The 26130-nt window shown below is 42.5% G+C and overlaps 1 protein-coding gene across 8 annotated transcripts in view; it reads right to left on the minus strand.

The window, feature by feature from the left end:
* SULF2 (sulfatase 2) overlaps positions 1 to 26130 on the minus strand; it is a 504100-nt gene that overhangs the window by 360414 nt on the left and 117556 nt on the right. For all 8 annotated transcript variants that reach the window (XM_068262650.1, XM_068262646.1, XM_068262649.1 and 5 more), the window contains exon 2: positions 11713 to 11747. The gene's annotated coding sequence lies outside the window, so the exon portion shown is untranslated. The remainder of the gene's footprint in view (positions 1 to 11712; positions 11748 to 26130) is intronic.

Below are 26130 nucleotides of genomic sequence, written 5' to 3' on the forward strand. Positions count from 1 at the left end.
CTCAGTCATTATGAGGCGGAGGGGAACTAAATTCTCCAGCTTGCGTTTCGCTGCATGTTTTGGTTGAACAGAGGACACCGCCTAATGAAAAGAAAAAAAATAAATCAAATACCCTGCCTGCACCCAGCAGATACACAAACCACTTTGTGCAAGAATAGAAAAGGACACCAGCTAAAAAAAGGTAAATGGTTCCTCTCTCGCAGGGTAAGGCTCAGTCTGTGAAACTGTACATCTGATTTAGGAAGGTTTAGAAAATAGGGCTTAAAGAGAAACTCCAACCAAGAATTGAACTTTTTCCCAATCAGTAGCTGATACCCCATTTTACATGAGAAAGACAATGATTTTCACAAACAGACCATCAGGGGGCGCTGTGTGACTGATTTTGTGCTGAAACCCCTCCCACAAGAGGCTCTGAATACCGCGGTACTGCTGGCAAACTGCCACAATGTAACAATGTTCAGAGACAGGAAATAGCTGTTATTAGCTGTCTAACAGACAGAGCAGCTAGAAACAGCTAAATAACCTGCCCACAGTAACAATGTCACCATGTAATAAATGTCAGAATGTGAATCTGGGAGAGGAAAGATTTTACAATGAGCAAACACTGACTAAATCATTTATACATAATTATGGTAAAAAATTAAGCACTTTTTTTACTACATTATTTCCACTGGAGTTCCTCTTTAAAGGGGACCTCGAGCAAAACTGAAAGGATAATATCCTTTAGGCCTCATTCACATAATAGGCGCTTCCGTGCACATTTGGAAGAGCGTCTGATGTGCTGAAATGCAAGAACGGCAGAAGGGCATAGACAGCCTTTCTACCGTTCACATCTACTGTGCTGCGCTGCACTACGATGCGCGATGAAGCACAGCTGCTTGCAATTTGCCCGCAAGCGCAGAGCTGATCCCATCACTGTCAATCGATGGGATCAGCAGCGCAGCGGGCGCACATGTTGCGTTCCAATCACATGGCCATCTGCGCTGAAGAGATGTGAACGAGGCCTTACAGTGAAAATAAAAACTCAAATGTAGAAAAAAAAAAAAAAACTACACAAACTATTTGGCCACTATGATGCACAACGCAGTTTTCATGCAATTTTACGCATGGCAGTATCAATTAACTTGACATGTTCCTATCCACAATATGAATAGTACAGTAGTACATAGAGTCAAATGGTTTAATGATGTTCTTTTTTACACCTAGGCCCATATGTAATTCATTTTTTCTCCTGAGTTTTCTCCTAGGTAATATTTTTACAACTTGTCATAAAATGCCTTTTAAGTCTCCAGCAAGCAAGAAAATACTCAAAACAAATTTGATAGTACTTTTTAGCCCATTTCTAGATACTTTTTCAATTGTAAAACGCTGAAAATTTAGTTTACAGAGAAGATGAAAATTATCTCCTAGGAGATAACACAGGTGAAAAAAATGAATTGCATATGGCCCCTAATCTTCACCAAGCCTTGTAAAAGGGACTAATAAGAAACAGCTTCTGTCTGACAGCTAACTCGTTATACTGGCGGACTAAGGCAATGCATGGCACGCGACGCTAAATTTACAGTAAATTCTCCACGTTGAACGTAAAAAGATAAAAAAGGAGGATGCAGACCCCTTTTCTCCTGTCTACAGAGAGAGACTTGTTAACCTGAGTGGGGTCTGGTCTAATCTCCCTCTCCTGCTTATATAGTGGTTGCCTGAATAGTAACTCATATTTGTAAGTATAATTCATTGATCTTTATTACTCAACACCTGCAACCTAATGTACTACACTATTGTGGGCTCCTTTTTGTGTCTCCTGTACAGATACAGTAGATGTAGAGTTTTTTAGGTAATTAACCTTTAATGACTAACTGTTCAAGGTTTCCTTGCAAACTCTTAAAGAGAATCTGTATTGTTAAAATCGCACAAAAGTAAACATACCAGTGCGTTAGGGGACATCTCCTATTACCCTCTGTCACAATTTCGCCGCTCCCCACTGCATTATAAGTAGTCAAAAACAGTTTTTAAAAGTTTGTTTATAAACAAACAAAATGGCCACCAAAACAGGAAGTAGGTTGATGTACAGTATGTCCACACATAGAAAATACATCCACACTCAAGCAGGCTGTATACAGCCTTCCTTTTGAATCTCAAGAGATCATTTGTGTGTTTACCTTCTTCTCCCTGCAGCTATCATCCACTGAGTGACAGGCTGATTGTTTCTTCCTACAGACAGCTCCGGTGTCTGTAATTCCTCAGTATGTGACAGCCCAGCCAGCTCAGAGGATGATTTATCCAGCTTGTAAGGCAGCTCTCTTCTCTCACTGACAAGAGAGCAGAGAGGCTACCTAATGTAAATAACACACACGGGAGTCTGCATGGAGGGGGACTGGAGGGGGCGTGCGTAACAGATTAACAACACTGAAGAGTTAGCAGCCTTTCAAACACAGGGCAACAAATCCGACAGGGGAAAGATTTATTACAGAGTCGGTGATAGAAAGTGCTACAGTAAGCCAGAGCACATTAGAATAGGTTTAGGAACTTATAGGATAGTAGAAAAAAGGATGAAATTTTTGTTACAGAGTCTCTTTAAAGAGAAACTGTAGAGAAAATAACAATTACAACAAAGAAAAAATGTGTGCATCAACCAAGTAAAACTTGATAAATCTGGCTTTGCAAATTTGGCCTAATTGGCTAATCACGAGACATTGCTCATGCAAATATGCATTTGCTTTTGCATTCCAAAATATGCAGGGTCTAAAACTAATACCGCAAAGTGGGGATTAGTTCATGCTACATTAGCGCTATCCAGAGAAAATAACAAAATGAATACAATTTCTTATTTTGTACAATATTCATTCAGAAATGATTTAGTCAGTGTTTGGCCATTGTAAAATTTTTCCTCAGCCCAATTCACATTATGAAATTTATCACAGGTGGGCGGACAGCTTTAGTCCTGTCATGTAATATCTGTGAAATGTTTGTTTACTGAAAGTTCTATGCACAGAGGGGGATGCTACTTGCTTGGTAATTGGAAACGGCCATTTTTTCTCTTAATGCAATGAGGTTGACAGACAGGATACTGTCTGGGCTATGACCCTCACATCACACTGTGGGAGGGGTTTCACCACAATATCAGCCATACAGATGTCCCTGATGATCTATTCAAGAAAAAAATAAAGAGATTTGTTGTGGGAAAGGGGGTATTGGCTACAGATGAAGAAACAAAGTTTATAAAGCTTGCATGGAACTCTTGTACAGTTGGTCATTAACAATATTTGCATAATTTAAGTATGTATTACTAGAGGAAGGATACAACTGCACATTTGGTAATTTACAGTTTGTTGGTTACTCTTTTGCCACAATTGTATTATTCTCATATATGGCAGTCGTTTTCTGAACATCATACCTAAAAACTTGTGTTGCTATGTCTTATGCTGGGAACACACAATGCAATTTCCCATCTGATCGGCAGGAATTGGGTGATTATTTCCAACATGTCAGATATGTTTCCGAACGAGAAAGGGATCGATTTTGCAAAGTTATCATAGGAAAATCAATTCCTTTATCGATCGGGAGCAGTTTGGATATGTACACACGCTACAACTTCCTGTCTGATCACCTGTCGACTGGATGGGAAATTGCATTGTGTATTCCCAGCATTAGTATTTTCTCCATGACCGGACCACATACAACTGGCTCTATCAACTGGTGAATACTGCTATTTTCTAATCAGAAGTGAAGACTTGACCTTTCTTGAACAAAGCCTCATGTGTTTCAGTTTGATGTAGAGTCCAGATGAGCCCTCAGGAGGAGCTGCGATTTGTGTGCTGATTGCGCACCAGCAATGTTTTGACATCTGACATGGTGACAATATAAAAGGACAGTGAGAGCTGCTGTCTGTGCAGTTCAGGAGAGGCTGTACAGCACAGCGGCAGCACGGAGTGTAATTAGGATAATTGTTACTTCAACAGACAGAGACAGATAGCCAGATGGGGAATGCTCCCCTGACGACAACACTAGAGAGAGCAAACTGCTTACAAATCACTGGCGCACTCCTTCTATGCGACTCAGCTAATCCTCTGTATGACGCCTCAACTTCCTCCAATGCTCAGAGGAGGGAAAAGGCACCATCCAGACTGATAGGAAATCTATATCAGAGGTCTATACCAGAACTTGATTAGCTCAAAGAAAAAAACAGCATTTTGAGAAAAATGGCAGCTGCCATTGCTAATACCAATCGTAAGAATGCAAGCAGCCAAGCTGTCAAGCTGATCACTGGGCTTCAGATGTGTCTGGAAACATACATTAGATAGAAGGAGCAGGAAAACCCCAGCAGTAGAAAAGCAAATTTACTGATATTCTACTACTTCATTCATATAGTAAAATATCCATAATATTTACCGATATCTTATCTAGACCAAAACCTTGTCCTACTCTCACACAGAGCACCCCACCCCCCAGTGGTGTGTAACCTTAACCCCTCCTGGGGGGCGCCTATCTGTAACGCCAGCCCTACCTCCCAGTGGTTGCCTAACCTTAACAATCCCCCCGGTGGGCACCTAACTTTGACGCACCCCTGTCGGGCAACTAGCTAACAATAACCCCTCCCCCTCAGGTGAGCTCTTAACCCCCCTCCTCCCATACTTACCCTATCACATGTCCTTGTTGAAAAAGGTGCCCACTATTTGTAACCACAGTTTGCATACCCACCATTTTAGCAGGCAGCCAATGTCTTGCCGCCTTTTCAACTGCTCCGGTCTGAAAACCTACACAAATACAAGACATTTGACGTTTGTATAAGGCCTCTTGCACACTGCAAGTGATTCCGATTCAGATTCCGCTTTTTAATCAGTTTTTACATCCGATTCAGATTCCGATTTGCAGTGTGCAGGGAGCAAACTGCAAATCGGAATCTGAATCGGATGTAAAAACTGATTAAAAAGCGGAATCGGAATCACTTGCAGTGTGCAAGAGGCCTAAATTAGGGCTTTTGGTCTATTAAAGCCACCTATACTTTCCTAGAGGTTCTGGGTCACTACGAGATATATTTTGGCTATCAGTATGTTGTCTGTACAGGTATCCCCGTCTTCAGCACTCATCAAAACACAGTTGGCTAATAAGTGCTCAAAGCAGAATCTCCAGCTGAATGTTTTGTCCCTTCCCATGTGGGGAGCCTCCTAATTCTATCCTACCCTCATTCTAGGACAACAAACCCAAAATGACCAGACTCTGGCATCTATACAGGCCCTCTTGATACAAGCATGCAGCCAGTGAAATCAGATACTCGTACTAGTTCTGGGTTGTGAATAGGATCAGCATAACTATCAGAAAATGATCAAAATTTAAATGGATATCAGCAATGGAGTCCACCAAACTTCTGCACCACTTATACAGTACGCTCATTTATTGGCCATGTGAGTGATTGTTTTGAGGTTGCTGAAAGTGTTAAATTTGAAACAAATAAATTTGCACCTTTACAATACACTACCCTAAAAGAGTCTTCTGGTGACTTAGGCAGCCTCTATATTTTTGTTGTGTTCTTAAACCATTAGCAGCTTCAATAGAGCTATCTCATTTGAGTTCATGCTTTTTACCTCATTTGGCAAAACTTGTTGTACTGTTAATTCTTGGAATGCTTTGATCTCTCTCTGCTAGCAGAAAATATACAAACTGGAAGCAGAAGTCCTTTGTTGTGGTCTCACACTGCCCCCAGTGACATGTGGCCATAAATACACATTACAGCAGTACTAATTAGAAGCAGGATAATGTAACAAATAAAAATATATGCTAAAATAAATTGGCCTGGAGCACATGCAAATTGGCTGCTAAAGGGTTAAACAGTTGTCCATTTCAATCTGCAGTCAGATACATGATGTTACATATCTATAGGGGGATCATGTCACAGTATCAGGCAGACCTTTGCCTCTTAGAATTGAAGGTACTGTACAGAAGGATCAGCTGCTGCTCAAAAGAACTGCTTTCATGTCAGTCGGCCTGGTTTAGTCTACTTCTGGCATACTGCTCTGTAGCCTAGACTGCAGATAAGAGGCCCATCAGAAGGATTTCCTAGCTTCAAATTTGCAAAATACAGCATCATGCCTGTGTGCTATACAGGTAGTCTCGGTTTACAGACGCCCGACTTACGAACGACCCGCCAATGCGAACAGCCCGATCCCGTCGCGATGTCATTTCCGTAGGGGAAGTTTGAAGAAGCGGTTTCAAGCGCCCCGACGTAAGAACGGATTCAAGTTAAGAACAAATCTACAGTCCTTATCTCGTTTGTTAACCGGGGACTACCTTGTATAAATATATAAACATTTTTAACTAAATTGGAGGTTGCTACTGAATATTACTATTCCCAAAAAAGTGTGTATAGAAAGGTCCTCTTTATTGGCCTCCCCTCTCTAATCAGGAATGCAGAGCTGACAGGCATTTTTGCTCCAGCCAGGCACCCCAGGAGAGGCAGCATGTCAGCCCTCCACAATGATCTAATTCCCCTTTTCACTTTGATGGCAAACAGCTTTCTTCTCCTGCTCTGACAAATTACCCTCTTTTCTTCACCCCACCAAGGTCTCGACAGGCTCTCAACAGCGCAGAGAGACGCTCACTGCTCCCCCCCATCCTTTCACCACCGCCATCACCCCAACCCCTGCGCAGAAGCCCCCTCCACCAAACCCACGGCAACAGCTGCGAATATTTTATCCACTAATCGGATACTTAACGCACAGCCAGCTGTAAACGCTTCACGCCGTGGCAAGCAAATCTTCTACGCTGACTCTTTCCAGCTCTGCGCAACCTCTCCAAATGTAAACGAGAGGGAAAAAATAATTACGCGGCTAATGAGAATTAGGGATTCAGATGAGATGTGAATGTTGATTGCCACATTGACATGGAAATTACAAGTTGTACAAAGGCGCCTGGCGAATGCTCCCTTGTAATGGATGGATGAAGCTCATGGCACAGTTTCAAGGGGATCTAGGGGACTTCCGGAGAGGAATGAGAAAAAACAAAACCTCTGTGGCAGGCTAGACAGAAAAATAAAACTGAATATTTAGAGGGGAACGCCTGTGTTTTGAACGACCACACAGAGCACGGCACAGGGAATCTACATTCCTTATAGTGTATGGGTTAACTTACTATTCATAAGGCCCAAGCATCTCTAACAGATTGCTTGACATTAGGTAGCATGGTGACTAAGTGGCTAGCAGTCTTACATTGCAATGCTAGACTCCCAAGGATGAATCTTGGTCTGAACACCAAATACTTGGAGTCTGTATATCCTCCTCATGTTTGCAAGGGTTTCCTTTAGGCTCTTCCCATATACTGGTAACTTCATTGCCATGGAGTGTAATAAACAAGGGCCAGCCTGCTCATGATAAGCCTATAATGACAATGTAAGTTCTTGTGTAATTGCTTCTATTTATGTAGTAGAGTTGTGGGAAGAAATAGACAGGGACGACAGGAGCCAATGTGTTGTAGTATTTGGATGGAGAGAAAGGCTCAACACACACCATACAATCTTAGTTGTTCAATCTTACCACTTTCATGTAGTATAAGAGCTTATCCAATCAATCATTCAAGGTATTTTCAATCTGTTGGCCCTTATACTACATAGATTTGGTAAATCTGTACAACCATGATTGTATGGTGTGTGTTGAGCCAAAGCGGGAGAGAAACTAGGATTCTGGTGGTTGGATACTCACAATTCAGGGTGGCATCCAGAGCAACCACAGTATGCACATGGGACGAAGAACCACCCCGACTTGACCTTTGGAAATACAATCTTAAAGAATCACTCAATTGAAAGACGATTATTTATTCAAGAAATAAAGAATGACACAGAGAGCTCGATACAGTGTAGCATGTACTGGTAAGGATGAATTGAGGATAGAGTAAGTATCTTTATACTCACAAGCCCGGGTTACCACTCAGGCAACCACTGTAGATGCAGGGGGAGAGATTAGACCTGTCCCCAACTCAGGGTTAAGAAGTCACTCTCCATAGATCATAAGAAATGGGTAACACCCCTACACCAGGGGTGGACTCGTATAGTACAATGTGAACAGAGGTGCCAAAAGACTAAAAATAGATAAAACTTTTAAAACATGGGGAGACAGTGGTAGACTTACCTCCTCCAAGCAGACACAAAAACGTATTAATGTTTAAAACATAGAAAATGTATTGATACACTCGAAGGTTCTTTGCAACGCCATTCTCAGGTATGACCCTGCTTCATCAGGCAATGGGGTAGGAGTATATGGCAAATGCAGGTCTCAGTTTGGGCCAAGCGCCTCTGTAACTTACAGAGGCGCTTGGCCAGGACTGAGACCTGCATTTGATAAAAGTTTTATCTATTTTTAATTATTCAAGAAAGCACAGGGTAGAACAACACGTTTCAAGGTTGTACAAACCACTTCTTCTGGTCAATATCAAGTGCCTCTCCATGGAGATGCCAAACCAAGAACGCCTGCAAAAGGCGCAAAAAGGTGCTCTTGGCATATCCATGGAAAGACACTCAATATTGACCTGAAGAAGTGTTTTGGTTTTTTTTGACAACCTTTAAATGTGTTGTCCTACCCTGTGCTTTCTGAATAAATGGTTTTCTTTCAGTTGAGTGATTCTTTAAAGCAAACCTGAACTACAAAATTAAAGGCAAAATAAACATATACACGTCATACTTTCCTCCTGCGGTGTCTATTCATCAATCTCTTTTTCCTCTCCCACGTCCTATTTTGTCTGGCCACGGTGATCAATGGAATTCTCGGTATTCCATTTTAAAAATGGTGATGACCCTCTTGCAGCTTCCGCGTCAACATTCTGTTAACCAGTAATGTCTCTTGAGCCATAAAGAAACATGGAAATTACTATGCACATCAGTTTTCCTTTCAGTTATAACTGACGGCAACTAATAAAATAAAAGGGCCCTAAGGCTTTCAGCTTCCTGATAGACAAGTCTGACTAGATCTTGTAAGAACTGGAAGGAATGGTTGTTGTCTGAGAGGAACTGAGGGCAAGGTGAGTATGTAATATGCATTTGCAGGTACATCATGTTTATTTTACTTGGTTCAGGTTCACTTCAAGGTAAGATTAACTTTTGCATTTTTTGTTATAAAAAGGTAATATTTTAGTACCACCTGGGCGCATCTGTCTGCCAACTTCCTCAACAAGCGGCTTAAAGAGGAACTCTCATGTCAGCTGAGTATTTGTTGCAGAGTTTGCAATTTGAAAGTCCCACAAAGTCATGTCATTAATAATGTTCTTGTTAATGTTGTTATTGGTTTTGTTCTTCAAAATGAATAGTAGTATAGATAGATCAATGCACCAGTTCTCAAATAGCCCTGTCACTAAGTTTTATAAGGAAGTGGTGGTCTCTTCTGTACAGGTCATCAATGCTGTCAAAGAACTTCTGCAATTTCCTACGAACTTAAAAGGAAATCTTAGATGGTCGTAATGTGTATATTTATACTTACCTGGGGCTTCCTCCAGCCCCATGAGGTGCGTGGGCTCCCTCACCATCCTCTCCGTTCTTGTATCCTGCCCCCGGTAATACAGCCGGCGACACTCTTCTGGGCATGCACGGCTCTGCCACGCATGCACCCTCCGTTGCACTGCCGCAGCCGGGAGAATTCTGTGCTTGCTCAGTAAGACTGCGCAGGTGCTGAACGCTCCCGGATATGGGAGCATGGCGGGGGCATGCGCATGGTCATGCGGCGCGCATACGCAGGAATGCCAAGATTACCGGGGGCCGTAGCACAAGAATAGAGAGGATGGCAAGGGAGCCCACGCACCTCATGGGGCTGGAGGAAGCCCCAGGTAAGTATGAATACACACATTAAGACCACCTCAGGTACACTTTAAAGCAGGGCTGTCCAGTGGGTACAATAAATTCATCCACGCCACAGTCCTGCTTTAAAGGAAACCAGCCTACGCCAGTGAAGTGCGCTGTTTGCGTATCTCTCCAGCAGCGGCTGGAGAGGTACGCCAGTGAAGTGCGCTCCTTGCGTACCTCTCCAGCGGCTGCTGGAGAGATACGCAAACAGCGCACTTCACTGGCGTAGGCTGGCCACGCCCCCTGGAAGGATGGGACCCGCACTGGCGAACGGAGGAAGCTGAGGACCGCAGCGTGGGAGCGATTAGGGTTTCTGCAGCTGCGGGAAGCCCCAGGTATGTATACATAACTTTTAATTATTCCTCTCTGGTTCTCTTTAAAGGACACTTGAAGTGAGAGGGATATGGAGGCTGCCATATTTATTTCCCTTGAAACAAAGCACACTGCATGGCTGTCCTGCCGTTTCTCTGCCTCTGATAATTTTAGCCATAGACCTGAACAAGCATGCAGATCAGACGTGTGACTAATGTCTGGTACACACCCTGCAATTTCCGGTAAGATAGACAGGTTGAATAGTTTATATAGGAGAGAACAGAGGCGCCAAAAGGATAAAAGGGGTTTTAAAAGAGCTTAAAAGCCAAAAATTTGGTAATTAGAGGAGGCAGTGGTGGACTTACCTCCTCCAAGCAGACACAACACGACTGTACATTCAGTCTATTTATTAACGAACTCCAGATAAAACAAAGCAACACGTTTCACGGGTCAGTGCCCGCTTCCTCAGGCAATAGAAAAAGGAGTTACAGCATCTAGCAAAACAAACAACACTCGGCACCTCTGTAGGTTGAATAGTTTATTTCTGACAGGTTCGATCTGATTTCCAATTGTTTATCTGGTTGATTTTCCTATCACTTCTATACAAAATCAGTGAGAAAAATGATCGGTTTGGAAATAATTGATTTTGCCGGTCTATCTGAAATTGTGTACTACTTAGTAGCGAAACAGCTGCTGTGGCATATTTGATACTTTGGGAATCTTCCCCAATACGACAGCTAGTTATTACTACATGACCAACGAGAACCATCCTATCCGAAAACTTCCTGCACTGCCTCAGCCAAATTACCAGCAATGAACTGGAATGTGCTCGTAAAATACAAGTTAATTATATTTCCTCTCTTTAGGCATTCATAACCAATGTTTCTCATTATTTACAACCTCCCATTATTATTTTAATTATAATTCTATAAGACTGTCACCTCGGCTATTAATGGTGCACAAGACGTCGTATGTCATGTTCGCAGGCTGATGTATGCCTACAATCTAGTCACCCGTGCAAGTTAATTAAAGCAGCTTTTCTTTGAGTCTGAATAACGTGAAGCATTTCACTGTTACTTCAGTCGGTTATTATTTAATTAGACACATAAATTACCAAAGCACAACATAAAATAAAAAAAACACACACAGCGCGAAACAGAGGGGAGGAAAGTGAATTTTTGAGGTACCGGGTGACGGTTCTGAGAATCCAAAAAGAATGTCATTTTTTTTTTCCTGGAAAAATTAATTCAGCGTTTTGAGTCTGAGAAAACGTGTTAAAATGAGATGCGAGCGGCGTAAACTGTGCACCTCTGTGCCTCTGGAGTGTGAAATTACTGACTGGGGGAGATTTCACAGCGCTTTAATCTGAGAGGGGGCGCGAGAAAGGGGGGCTGCAGCAAGGGGATTTTCAGTGATTGCCACTTTACCAAATCCCCAGCTTGGATAGGAGCGGCGCATTCTACACCGATAATTACACGTCGCTCCATTCCCTCTCCACATGGGCAGGGGCTGCAGCCTGATATGAAGGAGACATGACAGAGCACAGATATACACAGGTAACAATCACCGCATAGGTTAGTACTTACCAGTAGCAGCGGGGTCCCAGTCTCTGTGATTCTGCCTGCACAATAAAACGACAAAGTCACTAAAGCTGCAGCACAGTGAAAAACTCAAAGCCAGAAAATGTAGCAATTACACATCAAAGCATAGATTATTATTATAGTATTGGTTTATAAAGCACCAACATATTCTGTGGAGCTGTAAAAAGTAGGAAAGGGGTACATGATGATACAGACAATGAAAAACATCAAATATGGGCACTGGTACAAAATACAGAACTGGTTACAGTGACAGATGTAACATGATGAAAAAAATGTATAACAGAGTGCAAGCTATGAAATGAATAACACATTCCAAGACATAAAAGGGTGAGAGATTGTGATAGATTGTTATTGGTATTTCCTATTGCGCCAGCATCTTCTGTGACACTATACAGGAAAACAGCACATAGACTTATGCTTACAGTTTACAGGTACAAGGGAAATGCATATAGCACACAATACAGTACATCTTGTAAGTTATATACAATGTTCTCCCCAGGCTCTTTTAGAGGGCGCTCCACCAATTTTGGTGACCACTCGGCTATCATCGGCTCACCTCCTTCTCTGCTGTAAGAAGAGTTGAGCAGAGAAGCGCTGGCCCTGCATTCTCCCATCGTGCCCCACCCGGCTACTTTTTCATGCCACCCAGCTGGAAAGAAATTTCTGGGGAGAACAATGCACAGAGTTGATCTAGTAACATAGCCTATACATTCATTGGTACAAAAAAGCTGTAGAGCAGAGGTCTCTACCCATATACGGCTATATTGTACGATTTTAATGGGGAAACAAGTAGCGAGGGCAGTCAGTAAGCTTTGTAACAGGTGGTGGCACTACCAGGGCTGTGGAGTCGGAGTCGTGGAGTCGGAGTCGTGGAGTCGGGCAATTTTGGGTGCCTGGAGTCGGAGTCGGGAAAAAATGCACCGACTCCGACTCCTAATGAATTTGTAACTGTAATTAAAATAGAAAATATGATAAAATGTTCTATTTCTCAGATAATAGTCATGAAAAATAATTTATATATACAGTATATATACAGTAATAGCTGTGCTTAGTCCACAAAAATGAAATAAACCAATCAAAATTAGTTACTTGTGCTGCTTCAATAAAGCAGTCCCCGTATTTTTAAGGTCAGATATACATATCTGATTGTGACTGTTTATATGATGTGTACACAGGAATCTCTTATATATACTAAATAACATCTATGCTGTAAGAATAAAGCCTGATGTGTAGCTGTGTCACTAATAGAGATGGTCAACAAGATGGAAATAATTCTGCATTGATGCTGATTTATGCAAATGTATGCACTCCCTTTGCTGATGAAATCAAATAATTTGATATGTTGTTAAAATTTGGTTTGGTGACTACAAATTAAAGGGTAACTGAGACGGATGAAAAGTAAAGTTTTATACATACCTGGGGCTTCCTCCAGCCCCCTTCAGGCTAATCAGTCCCTCGCTGTCCTCCACCACCCGGATCTTCTGCTATGAGTCCTGGTAATTCAGCCAGTCAGCGCTGTCCGGCTGCATGCCGCTCCCACAGCCAGGAACATTCTGCACCTGCGCAATAGTGCTGCACAGGTGTAGTATGCTCCTGGCGGCGGAGTGTGTGCATGCGCACTACGCCTGACTGGCTCAAGTACCTGGACTCAAAGCAGAGGATCCGGGTGGCGGATGAGGACAACGAGGGACTGATTATCCTGAAGGCGGCTGGAGGAAGCCCCAGGTATGTATAAAACTTTAATTTCATCTGTCTCAGGTTTACTTTGTTACACAGTAGTACTATACTCTACATATGCACTCCCCACAGAGCTGCAGGGAATCCACTGAGAATGCTGTGCACATTGAACACAGAGGAGTTGTCTGTTTACAATCTCCTCATTCCCCTGCAGAGTACCTGCACATCATTCTTACATGTACCAACACTTACATTGCCTAGGGCCTGATAGATGTTCTTTGTTCCGGTTTGTACCTTTTACAAGTACTCTTACCAAGGACTAGTTTTAGTCTAAAGGGAATAAATATAGTAGTCTACATATCCTTCTCACTTCAGTTGTCTTGTAAAATTCCTAAGCGTTGGCAGTTAAGAGACGAATTTCATGTTACATACTTTTAATCAACAAAATTGTAATATGCAAATTAGAGGAGTCGGAGTCGTGGAGTCGGAGTCGGTGGAATCCTAAACTGAGGAGTCGGAGTCGGTGGATTTTTGGACCGACTCCACAGCCCTGGGCACTACATGGTTTAAATTTTGGTCACCCGAAATTATCATACGTGATCATCTTGGGTAAGAATCTCTTGTAAATTAATGTGTCATCCGATGACACAGATTTCTCCTTCTGCCATCCAAGGCACTGAATCAATCTCACCCAACAGCTATTCTTCTACAAACTTAAGGGGGCAGAAAGCTGAGCAGTGTATCTGTACAATGATCATTCCTAATGCTGGGAATACACAATGCGGTTTTGCAGTCGATTTTCCGTTTGATCGTGTTTAGATTTGTTTTTGCCGCTCAATTTCTTGATCAATTCTCTTATTTTTTCTTATCAATTTCCATTCACTTCTATCAGAAATCAAGCGGTAAAACGATAAAGTGAGTTCGGACATGTCGGAAATGATCTATCGAACCATCTATCTGCCTCAAAAACGCATGGTGTATTCACAGCATAAACGGTGTCCTGAGATGACAATTATTGCACATACTGAGGGAGTGCACAATGGCAAGTAAAAGGCAGCATCTCACATTATATACTTGCTCGATGAAATAGATTTTTAGCAGCATTTGAAAATTACAAGGGGCTTTCTACTACCCAGCTAAGCATTTCTTTTTTTTACTTTCACTATGATTCAGATATGCTTTAACAGAGAGAAGCAACGGAGAAATCTGAGCAACGGAATTCAGAATTGACAAAGAAAGCGGCGAAACCAGTCGGATGAAGAGAAGACCATCTATTTTACGATATATAGACAAAAAGCGCTATCTACACTATTAGGGACCACTAAAGAATATGGATCCCTGATGCGAGTCATTTTAACCCTTAGACTGCCAGCACTTTTTTTTTTTTTTTTTTTTAAAGCTACACGCCAGACTCAGCTATGTTTGAATTGTGTTTATTTAATGCCAGAATCTACAGTGGTTTGCAAAAGTATTAAGCCCCCTTGAAGTTTTCCACATTTTGTCATATTACTGCCAGAAACATCAATCAATTTTATTGGAATTCCACATGAAAGACCAACACAAAGTGGTGTACATGTGAGAAGTGGAACAAAAATCATACATGATTCCAAACATTTTAAACAAAAAAAAAAAAAAATGCAAAGTGGGGTGTGCGTAATTATTCTGCTCCCTGAGTCAATACTTTGTAGAACCACCTTTTGCTGCAATTACAGCTGCCAGTCTTTTAGGGTATGTCTCTACCAGCTTTGCACATATAGAGACTGAAATCCATGCCCATTCTTCTTTGCAAAACAGATCCAGCTCAGTCAGATTAGATGGACAGCGTTTGTAAACAGCAGTTTTCAGATCTTGCCACAGATTCTCGATTGGATTTAGATCTGGACTTTGACTGGGCCATTCTAACACATGGATACGTTTTGTTTTAAACCATTCCATTGTTGCCCTGGCTTTATGTTTAGGGTCGTTGTCCTGCTGGAAGGTGAACCTCCGCCCCAGTCTCAAGTCTTTTGCAGACTCCAAGAGGTTTTCTTCCAAGATTGCCCTGTATTTGGCTCCATCAATCTTCCCATCAACTCTGACCAGCTTCCCTGTCCCTGCTGAAGAGATGCACCCCCTGAGCATGATGCTGCCACCACCATATTTGACAGTGGGGATGGTGTGTTCAGAGTGCAGTGTTAGTTTTCCACCACACATGGGGCCATATTCTATTGCTGAACTCGCCAGAGCTAAGCACTGGCGAGTTCTTAACTTATTAAACTTTAGACACCCCCCCCCCAGGCAGAAAAGAACTCGCCTGGCCGATATAATCGCCCAGCGAGTTCTTAACACGGTATCGAATTACCCTGTTCATGCCTCCGGGAAGTGATGCTTCCTGGCAGACATAAGCGTTAGCTTAGACCTGCAAAAAGCAGGTCTAAACCAGCTAACGCACGTCGTCGCCGCAGCATCTGGGGGCCTCCTTTAATAAGGAGACCCCCAGAGCTCCCAGTCGGGTCGCCGCACAATTTAGAAGCCCCCGCGCAGCTCTGCAAAGGCTCCCCTGTCATTATTTGTACCGCCGCCGATCACCCGACGCCTCTCGCCACAAAATCCGTCACGTAATTACAGTGTATCTAGCACTGTAATTACTGTCCGCATAGGAGCCCGGGCAAAGCGTCTTTGAATCTGCAGCCGGGCTCCCCATTGGTCCGCTGTCTGAGCCATTTTATTGGTTCAGACAGTGGACCAATGGGGAGCCCGGCTGCAGATTCAAAGACGCTTTGCCTGGGCTCCTATGCGGACAGTAATTACAGTGCTAGATACACCGTAATTACGTGACGGATTTTGTGGCGAGAGGCGTCGGGTGATCGGCGGCGGTACAAATAATGACAGGGGAGCCTTTGCAGAGCTGCGCGGGGGCTTCTAAATTGTGGGGCGACCCGACGGGGAGCTCTGGGGGTCTCCTTATTAAAGGAGACCCCCAGATGCTGCGGTGGAAGATGGCGGCGATATTCAGCGGGTGAGTGCACATGTGTGGGGAGTGAGGCCGTGGTGTTGATGGACAGCACCACAGCGTAAACCTCACTCCCCATCGCTCGGTAAAAGGGAGCATCGCTCAGGCTTTCGCCTGAGTAATGCTCTCTACGATCGGCCATCGCGCGAAGGATATGGGCAATAGGATTTGCCGGTAATCCTTGCGCGATGGCAAGGTGATAAGTAGCTCGCATCTGCAAGCTACTTATCACCTTGAATAGGATATGACCCCTAGCGTTTTGCATTTTGGCCAAAAAGTTCCATTTTGGTCTCATCTGACCAGAGCACCTTCTTCCACATGTTTGCTGTGTCCCCCACATGGCTTGTGGCAAACTGCAAACGGGACTTCTTATGCTTTTCTGTTAACAATAGCTCTCTTCTTGCCACTCTTCCATAAAGTCCAACTTTGTGCAGTGCACGACTAATAGCTGTCCCATGGACAGATTCCCCCACCTGAGCTGTAGATCTCTGCAGCTTGTCCAGAGTCACCATGGGCCTCTTGACTGCATTTCTGATCAGTGCTCTCCTTGTTTACAGGTTTATAGGTTTATAGGTTTACAGTTGTGTTATACTCCTTTCATTTCCGAATGATCGTTTGAACAATGCTCCGTGGGATGTTCAAGGCTTTGGAAATCTTTTTATAGCCTAATCCTGCTTTAAATTTCTCAATAACTTTATCCCTGACCTATCTGGTGTGTTCTTTGGACTTCATGGTGTTGTTGCTCCCATTATTCTCTTAGACAACCTCTGAGGCCTTCACAGAGCAGCTGTATTTGTACTGACATTAGATTACACACAGATGCACTCTATTTAGTCATTAGCACTCATCAGACAATGTCTATGGGCAACTGACTGCACTCAGACCAAAAGGGGCTGAATAATAACACACACCCCACTTTGCATTTTTATTTTATTTTTTTTTTTTTTAATGTTTGGAATCATGTATGATTTTCATTCCACTTCTCACATGTACTTTGTATTGGTCTTTCATGTGGAATTCCAATAAAATTGATTCATGTTTGTGGCAGTAATATGACGAAATGTGGAAAACTTCAAGGGGGCTGAATACTTTTGCAAACCACTGTATAAAACACTTTCCTAGCAGAAAATGGCTTCTGAAGCCCCATACACACACTCAACAGCGGTTCTCACAACTTTTCTTGTGAAACACCTAAAAAAATCTCTTGCTATTGTTCAAGCAGCTGATAAGACTGATAAGAAGTCAATCCAAATGTTGAATTGACGTGTTATCAGCTGCTTGAACAATAGCAAGATATTTTTTTATATGTTTCACAAGAAAAGTTGTGAGAACCTAAAGGTCCGTACACACGCCGGACTGCAGGCAACGACGGGTCTGTCGTCACCTCCCGCTGGGCGGGTTTTCAGCAGACAGTCCGCCATGTGTACAGTCTGTCTGCAGACTGATACGGCTGTTTCTGAGAGAAACAGCCGTATCAGTCCGCCGACAGACTGTACACACGGCGGACTGTCTGTTGAAAACCCGCCCGGTGGGAGGTGACGTTGTTGAGTGTGTGTATGGGGCTTGAGACCATGAAGTCCAAAGAACACACCAGACAGGTCAGGGATAAAATTATTGAGACATTTAAAGCAGGTTTAGGCTACAAAAAGATTTCCAAAGCCTTGAACATCCCACGAAGCACTGTTCAAGCGATCATTCAGAAATGAAAGGAGTATGGCACAACTGTAAACCTAACAAGACAAAGCAGTCCACCTAAACTCACAGGCCGAACAAGGAGAGCGCTGATCAGAAATGCAGTCAAGAGGCCCATGGTGACTCTGGACGAGCTGCAGAGATCTACAGCTCAGGTGGGGGAATCTGTCCATAGGACAACTATTAGTTGTTCACTGCACAAAATTGGCCTTTATGGAAGAGTGGCAAGAAGAAAGCCATTGTTAACAGAAAAGCATAAGAAGTCACGTTTGCAGTTTGCCACAAGCCATGTGGGGGACACAGCAAACATGTGGAAAAAGGTGCTCTGGTCAGATGAGACCAAAATGGAACTTTTTGGTCAAAATGAAAAACGATGTGTGTGGCGGAAAACTAACACTGCACATCACTCTGAACACACCATCCCCACTGTCAAATATGGTGGTGGCAGCATCATGCTCTGGGGGTGCTTCTCTTCAGCAGGGACAGGGAAGCTGGTCAGAGTTGATGAGAAGATGGATGGAGCCAAATACAGGGCAAATCTTGGAAGAAAACCTCTTGGAGTCTGCAAAAGACTTGAGACTGGGGCGGAGGTTCACCTTCCAGCAGGACAACAACCCTAAACATAAAGCCAGGGCAACAATGGAATGGTTTAAAACAAAACATATCTATGTGTTAGAATGGCCCAGTCAAAATCCAGATCTAAATCCAATTGAGAATCTGTGGCGAGATCTGAAAACTGCTGTTTACAAATGATGTCCATCTAATCTGACTGAGCTGGAGCTGTTTGCAAAGAGGAATGGGCAAGGATTTCAGTCTCTATATGTGCAAAGCTGGTAGAGACATACCCTAAAAGACTGGCAGCTGTAATTGCAGCAAAAGGTGGTTCTACAAAGTATTGACTCAGGGGGATGAATAATTACGCACACCCCACTTTGCAGTTATTTATTTATTTTGGAATCATGTATGATTTTTGTTTCACTTCTCATGAGTACAACACTTTGTATTGGTCTTTTACGTGAAATTCCAATAAAATTGATTCATGTTTGTGGCAGTAATATGACAAAATGTGGAAAACTTCAAGGGGGCCAAATAATTTTGCAAACCACTGTAGTTGTAATTTATCAGTGAGGGTCACATTGTAGTCTGACCAAATCCTGACTCAGACAGGAACTGCCACTTACATACCTGATGTTTAACTTATTCAGGCAGATAAAGAAAAAAAGGAACACAGCATACAGTAGTTATTTGTGTTTTTGGCACTGTACATACACCTGTCTGTCTCATCATGTCACGTCACCTTGGGTATCCTTTAATGTATCACTATAAGCGATTTACATGAGAGTGCAGAATCAAATGTAACTCCTAGGCATCAGACATGAGGGTAAAGAGTTATTGATTATATTTTAGCAATGTAGATGCTTGTGTCAGGAAGGAGAGTTGATATATGATGTGAAGAGATGAGGTTGTGTGGGAGTGTGCGACACTGAAAGTACTTCTAGTGAGATAATAGGAAAGCAAAGACAGTGTGAGACAATAGATGCCTAGAGAATATAAATTAACACACACCCCACACACTTCTGGCTTGATGCTAGGGTTGTGTTCTAAAGCTGAATATTCCCCTAACAATGGAACCTCACAGCAACGTCTCCCAACGAACGAGGTTCCCCGATCCATCTTCCTGTCCGCGGGAACATGCCACGGCACACGACCGAAAATTCAAGCGATTGTGACACTTTGTGTGGGAGTCGTCGGAGATCTTACAGATTCGATCCACAGTGACAGTAGTTATTGCCGTGCGCCGCAAAGCATAGTTTGCCTAATCTTGCACCTTTACTCACGTCACGAGATCGCAGAAACAATCGATTGTTGCTTAAAAAAATCCCCGGCTGTCAGAAGAATTGCGGACAGTATCACAAGATAGGTACAAGCCTTAAGAGGGACTTCTTTAAATCAATTGTTACATAAATTGAAGAATGGTTTTCCATCAAAAATCATAGTGTATGTGGCAGTTGTGGTCTATATTCATATGGTCTATAAGGCGGCAGAGCTCTGTAAGCAGGTCAGCAGTCGCTTTCATTGGCTCCTGACCGCATGATCACAGAGAGCCAATAACATTGGCTCCCACTGATAGACCGGCTGTCAGCACTCTGCTGTCATAAAGACAGCAGAGAGTGGAGCTTGTGGAGCTCGGGTAGCCTTGTGACCGGCGAGAGCGGTGGGTAGGTGCGACGATTTGTCAGCAGGCGACGTTTTACAGTACCAGCAATCTCTGGTCCTGAAGGGGGCAGAGACTGCTGGTACGGAAGTGGTCAAGAACCACTGTACTAAAATGTGTACAATCATAACAAAAACAAAAAAAGCACAAAAGAGGTTTTGAGGTAAGACCCCTTACCATGCTATCGAAAAAATAAAATACATTTTCTTATTGCAGGTAGTATTCAAAGGGTATAAAAGCCGCAAAAGTGACAACAATACCAAAAAAAAAAAAAAAGGTATGAGGATGAAAGGAGGGAGACAGCAAGTAGGTAAATATCACTGAGAATAATGCGTATTCCTAAACTCATAAACTAGTGCAGCTGTCATCTTCTCTTTACAAAGTATGTTTAAAATAATAATTTAAATAAAACCATGTCCTACTGAACACATAAAATGAACGGGGCCTAAAGTTATGATTTGTTCTTTACATTGAACTATTCTGGCTTTTAAACATAATAAAAATAACAAAAAAATCTGTTTATTGTGACAATAGTAAAATGAATAATATATAGAAAAAAAAACAAGCAACATAAAAGAAGTGTAGAAGCGAGATGGTATAAAATGCATGAGAGGAGGGAGAGAAATAAGCGATATGAAAGAGAAGGTCACAGATATTATACCGATAAATAAACACGGCATAGCGGAGAGACTGACGCATAACATGAGGCAAGCACATCACTCATGCAGCACAAAAAGCACTGGAATACAGGCAAAACACTGAATGTTAACCAAGGAAGCCAGTTCTGTCTGTGACATTTCATACTTACTAATAGAATGGAAAAGGATAGACTTAACCCTTTCCAATACCATTTTCACAATAACCCACCCCTGCCAGCACTAACTATTTGTAAGGTGTGCATGGGAGGGAGTGGCGATCAAGAGAATGCTGCTGTGTGGGGGTCCGACTAGTCTCTACCACCTCGCACCAAAGCGGAGAGGTGACCCTGCATCTGTGGGGGAGGGGGGTGGAAGGGCCACACCAGCTCTAATGCTGTACCTCTGCCCCCCCACCCCCCCCCACCTGCATGTGTGCAACTGTAATAACAATATTACGTGGTACCAAAGAGAGTCGGAAATTCTCCAACACTTTGAGCCACGTAGGCTGACGCAGTACTGGACTATATACTGCAACGGCGCCCTAAGCAGCAATCCTAAATGCCCCAAGTAACATTTAAATTGTGTAGAGGAGCAGGCGGGGCAGTAGCGATGAAAGTGTCAGACGTATGTTCCGTACACACCTTCAATTTTGATCTGCAGATGACTGGCCAATTTTACCACTGCCATGTAGTATGAGGGCCATCAGAGTTTGAATAATGTGAACAGACTGTGTAGCTCTCATACTACACATTGGTAAAAGTGGCCAGTCATCTGCAGATAAATATTGGTTGTGTGAATAGACCTTATGCTGGGTACACACGATTTTTTTTTCCGCTCGATTTTCCACCTGATTGTTTTTTTTCGGCTCGATTCTGCACTCGATTCTGAGCTTGATTCTCTTATCTTCCGCTGATTTTTCTTATCTTTTTCCATTCACTTCTATGAGAGATCGAGCGCAGAATCGATCGGAAGAAATATTGGACATGACGGGAATTATCTATCAGATCCATCTATCGAGCGGAAAAACGTACTGTGTGTACCCAGCATTAGGTCTGACACTTTGATCTAAAGGGGCTGATGCTGTGCCAGATTTTATCCAGCTACAGCGGTCCTAACGACAGCCATATTTTCCTATCTCTAATGGAAAGTGGCAATGTCGGACATGGTCCAATTTAGGATTGGAAAGGGGTAAAGCCTATCTACATGACTCCATTTATTTTGCATCTCCCCCTTTTCAAGACATGAATGCCGGGGTTTCCTGGCCAGGTGTCCGTTATCTTCTGCAATGCTCCAGTCTCCCACTGTCACTTCTGGGAGGGGGCAAGCCAGTGATCTAGCAGAGAGTGACTGGGTGCCACTGATGTGTCAGCAACGTAGGGGTTCCTAGACTGTGATGGGGAGGGGGAGGGGGGGCAGAGTTGGGATAGCATATAGAAATGCAATTATAAAAAATGACCATGAATTGGATCATTGAAATATATTTAACTTCTTTTTTTGTGAATACATATCTAAACTAAAGTGGTTTTTAACAGATGCAATTGAAATATTTTACTCCCAGTAGACAGGATTGTGTATGTACCCTCTTTCACTGAAAATAATACCTACCCTGAAAATAAGCCACAGCTGGAATTTTGAGCAGGCTTGAAATATAAGCCCTATCCCAAGAATAGTGGAAGTTAAAGAGGAGGAAGAGGCGGCCAGCAAGTGGGGACAGAGTGGTGCAGTGCCGATAGAGCACCGGTCCTGTCATCCCAGCACACAGCAAGGTTATCAGCTTTGTGCAGGGATCACAGGGCAGATGCCTGATCAGTACAGTAGCATACCTTCAAATCCAGGAACAGCACAATACAAGAACAGGAAATGTTCTGCTACGAGACACTTCCTGATAGAAATATAATACATCCCCTGAAAATAAGCCCTAGCATATCTTTTAGAGCAAAAATTAATATAAAACGCCGTCTTACATTTGGGGAAACACGGTATTGCACACAGAAATGTCTCCGCCATCTCTTGGTTAATAGAATGCGCGGACCGATCTCCTGTGCGTCTGTGAGATGAAAGTGAGAATCAGAAGACCACCCAATTATGTACATTGAAACCATACAGAGCCTACAGCTCTGTACACATGCTAGATGAGACACGGCCAAGGCAGTTAACAAAGACTGCCTCTGCCGAGAATCCAGCATATGTACGGCAACCCCACCCCTCTCCACTGCTCAGCTAGAGACGCGTCTATATAGCATTGCCCCATAAAGTGTCACCCAAGAGAACAGAACCGATACCTGTCGGGCAACAAGCCTCGTGCATTTGTATGAGGCTTAACAGAAGAATCCGGGATTATCAGCAGAGTTTCTAATCCCCCCCCCCCCACCACCACTCCACTCCGGAATTAATCAGATTACAACAAATCTCCTATTAGTATAATTGCCAAAGCTCCTTATTTAGCCCCTCCCAGTTCCCCGGATAAGGCCAACAATCCCGGCTTAACTGTGAAAATAAAGGCTTCTATAACCACACATAGAATAAGAGGGACTCATACGCAGGAGATTGTTCCTCATCTACTAGTCAGACAATCCTAAACACTGTACTTTTATGCTAGGTACACACCATACAATTTTCTGATAGATTTACTTGCTAGATCGATTTTTTCAAAAAGTCCAATCTGAATTTTGATCGACTTTTCAATTTTCCAGTTGTTTTTTAATCTTTTTTTCCAATAATTTTTTTAATCGATTGTCATAGAACTGAAAGAAAATCGATCGGAAAAGCTATAGAAAAACCGATCTAAATTCTGGGAGGTAAATCTAACAGAAAATTGTATGGTGCGTACCAAGCATTAGGTAGGGAACCTACTGGTTAGGCGTTTTGCTTTTTCGGTACTCTACAATTAAGTTATCAAGTGTTTAATTTGCAATTCTGATTTTGCAGCAAAATACAATAGAATTACAAACATGGATTAGATGCGGTAAAAAGCAGGAGGTTGTCCAATATTTTACTGTAGAGAAAAAAATGCAATAAACACGCCTTACTGTTACCGCAAGAACCACCGGCTTAGACTGCATTCAGCATTATGCGTCCATACCAGATGTTACGTGCAAAAGTTTCAAAAATAGGTACACTAAAGAGGAGGCAACCATATCATCTATGAAAAATGCTGCAATCATTGCAAATGCTGATGATAACCATTTAAAAGTGTTCGAACCTCCCTTTAAATCTAAATAGTGACAAAGATATTATCTTTCCATTCATATATGGCTTTCCGCTGTACTATATAAAATAGAACTTATGCCCATTATAACAACGACCAGAGGGTCATGAGTAGTATTTCTAACATCTGAGAGACCTCTCTTTTGTTGAAGCCTGCAAATTGCATCAGCCCTAGTGTCAGGCCCACCTCTTGTAGGCTGGAGCAGCTAGCACAGTATGACATCACCCCCCCCCCCCCCTCAGGCCTGCTGGAAAAGTGCTCTGGCGTAGGGGTGCTGCATGACATCAGTAATATATTAAAGCGGAATGAAACCCAGCATTTCTACTTTGCTCAAATAGATTATTTACAGTATATTATATACAACCAGCATTTTTTTTTACTAGAACAGCATTCAAAGGGTTAACACAGGCCTTATGCTGGTTACACACTATGAGATTTACTGGCCGATTTACTGTCAGATCGATTATTTTCAACATGTTCGCTTTGCATTCCGATCGATTTCCGTGCATTTTCCAATCGATTTTTGTGCAATTTAATAGGCAATAGATCGGAAAGCAAATCGAACATGTTGGAAATAACCGATCTGACAGTAAATCTTATAGTGTGTACCCAGCATCAGAAGCATCCCTGCCAGCAGAGCTGGAAGCATCTGAAGTTGTAGATAATGTTATCTTGTGTTTAATTGTATCAAGTGAGGAATGTAAACAAAACCTTCTTTGACACTGCTGGGTCTCCTAAAGACAGTCAGACAATCAGAAAGCATCAGAAAGCATTTATGCTTAATTTAGACGATGAATAAAGCAGTTATGAATAAAATGCAAAGTAAACTCCCAGAGTAAAAAAAAAAAGTGTTCTTTGGCAACGTATAATTTCGAAATTATTACTAATACTTATGCACAAAAGCAAATATGATAACCTTATGGCATATAAAAAGTATGAAAATGTGTTTTTATTGAATATTATGTCAGGGTTTTATACCACTTTAATATCTACATTGTTTTTAAGGTAGTGGAGTTTTTTTTTTACAATTTAAATATAGGTTACGGTAAATGTAGATTTTGTCTTCATAAGAAGACGTATAGAGTAACGCTTTAATCTGTGATTCTTGGCGACTTACGTAACACATTTCAGTCATGGCTCAAGGGATACAATCTGCAAAAATGTGCATTCACATTGATTAACAATGGTGCAAGTAGCTTTTGTATCTTTGTGTTGTGCTTCTCACAGTTTGTTTGTTGTGTGGGGTATAGATCAACAATCAGTCTGTTTCCACAATGGCATTATTATCATTGAGATTCAATCTGCAGTGTGGTGGGGGTCTCATTCACATTTGGGAACTTTCAGTCTCTGTTGTTGTGCTAGTGATATGAAAACACAGCACTGGAATAATATCCATCGCGGGGGCAATTCTGGGGGTCTGTCATCAGAAAAGAAATCAGGGGTCTTTTCCCAGGACACTGGGACATGGAGCGAGAACCCCAGGGTTAAATGGGTCATTAGCTGGAAAACAATGCAGGTCGTGACGGATTTAATTAAATTCTAATTTTGCTGAAGGAGAAAATAGAGCAACCCGTTCTCACAGCAGGAAAAACAAGACGCTTAAGTGGCTGCTGGGGTAGCTGGGATACCGGCCTACTGAGCTGCCATCTTCACGGCTGCCAAGATGCCCACGCCAACACTACACAACAGCCCTGGATCTGTGCAGCCACGTCAAAGACTACAATTTATTGTATGTGGGTGTCACGATCCAGCTTCAGATTATTCTAAGCTGAAGAGTTTACGTTCAAATCACTGTAATTCCTAGACGTTTTCACAGGCTTTCAAGGTTTTTACACAAACTAACAGAGTAAAAACTTGCTATTATTTTTAAAGCTCTGCAATTTGGCATTTCTGCTGACCGTAAATGAGCGTTTAATGCAGGTAAAGTACACCTGATTCTTCGTGTACCTAAAATCAAGTAATTTCAGTCTTTTAACCACTT

Source organism: Hyperolius riggenbachi, chromosome 12 (assembly GCF_040937935.1).
Source record: "Hyperolius riggenbachi isolate aHypRig1 chromosome 12, aHypRig1.pri, whole genome shotgun sequence".
Lineage (NCBI taxonomy): Eukaryota > Metazoa > Chordata > Amphibia > Anura > Hyperoliidae > Hyperolius > Hyperolius riggenbachi.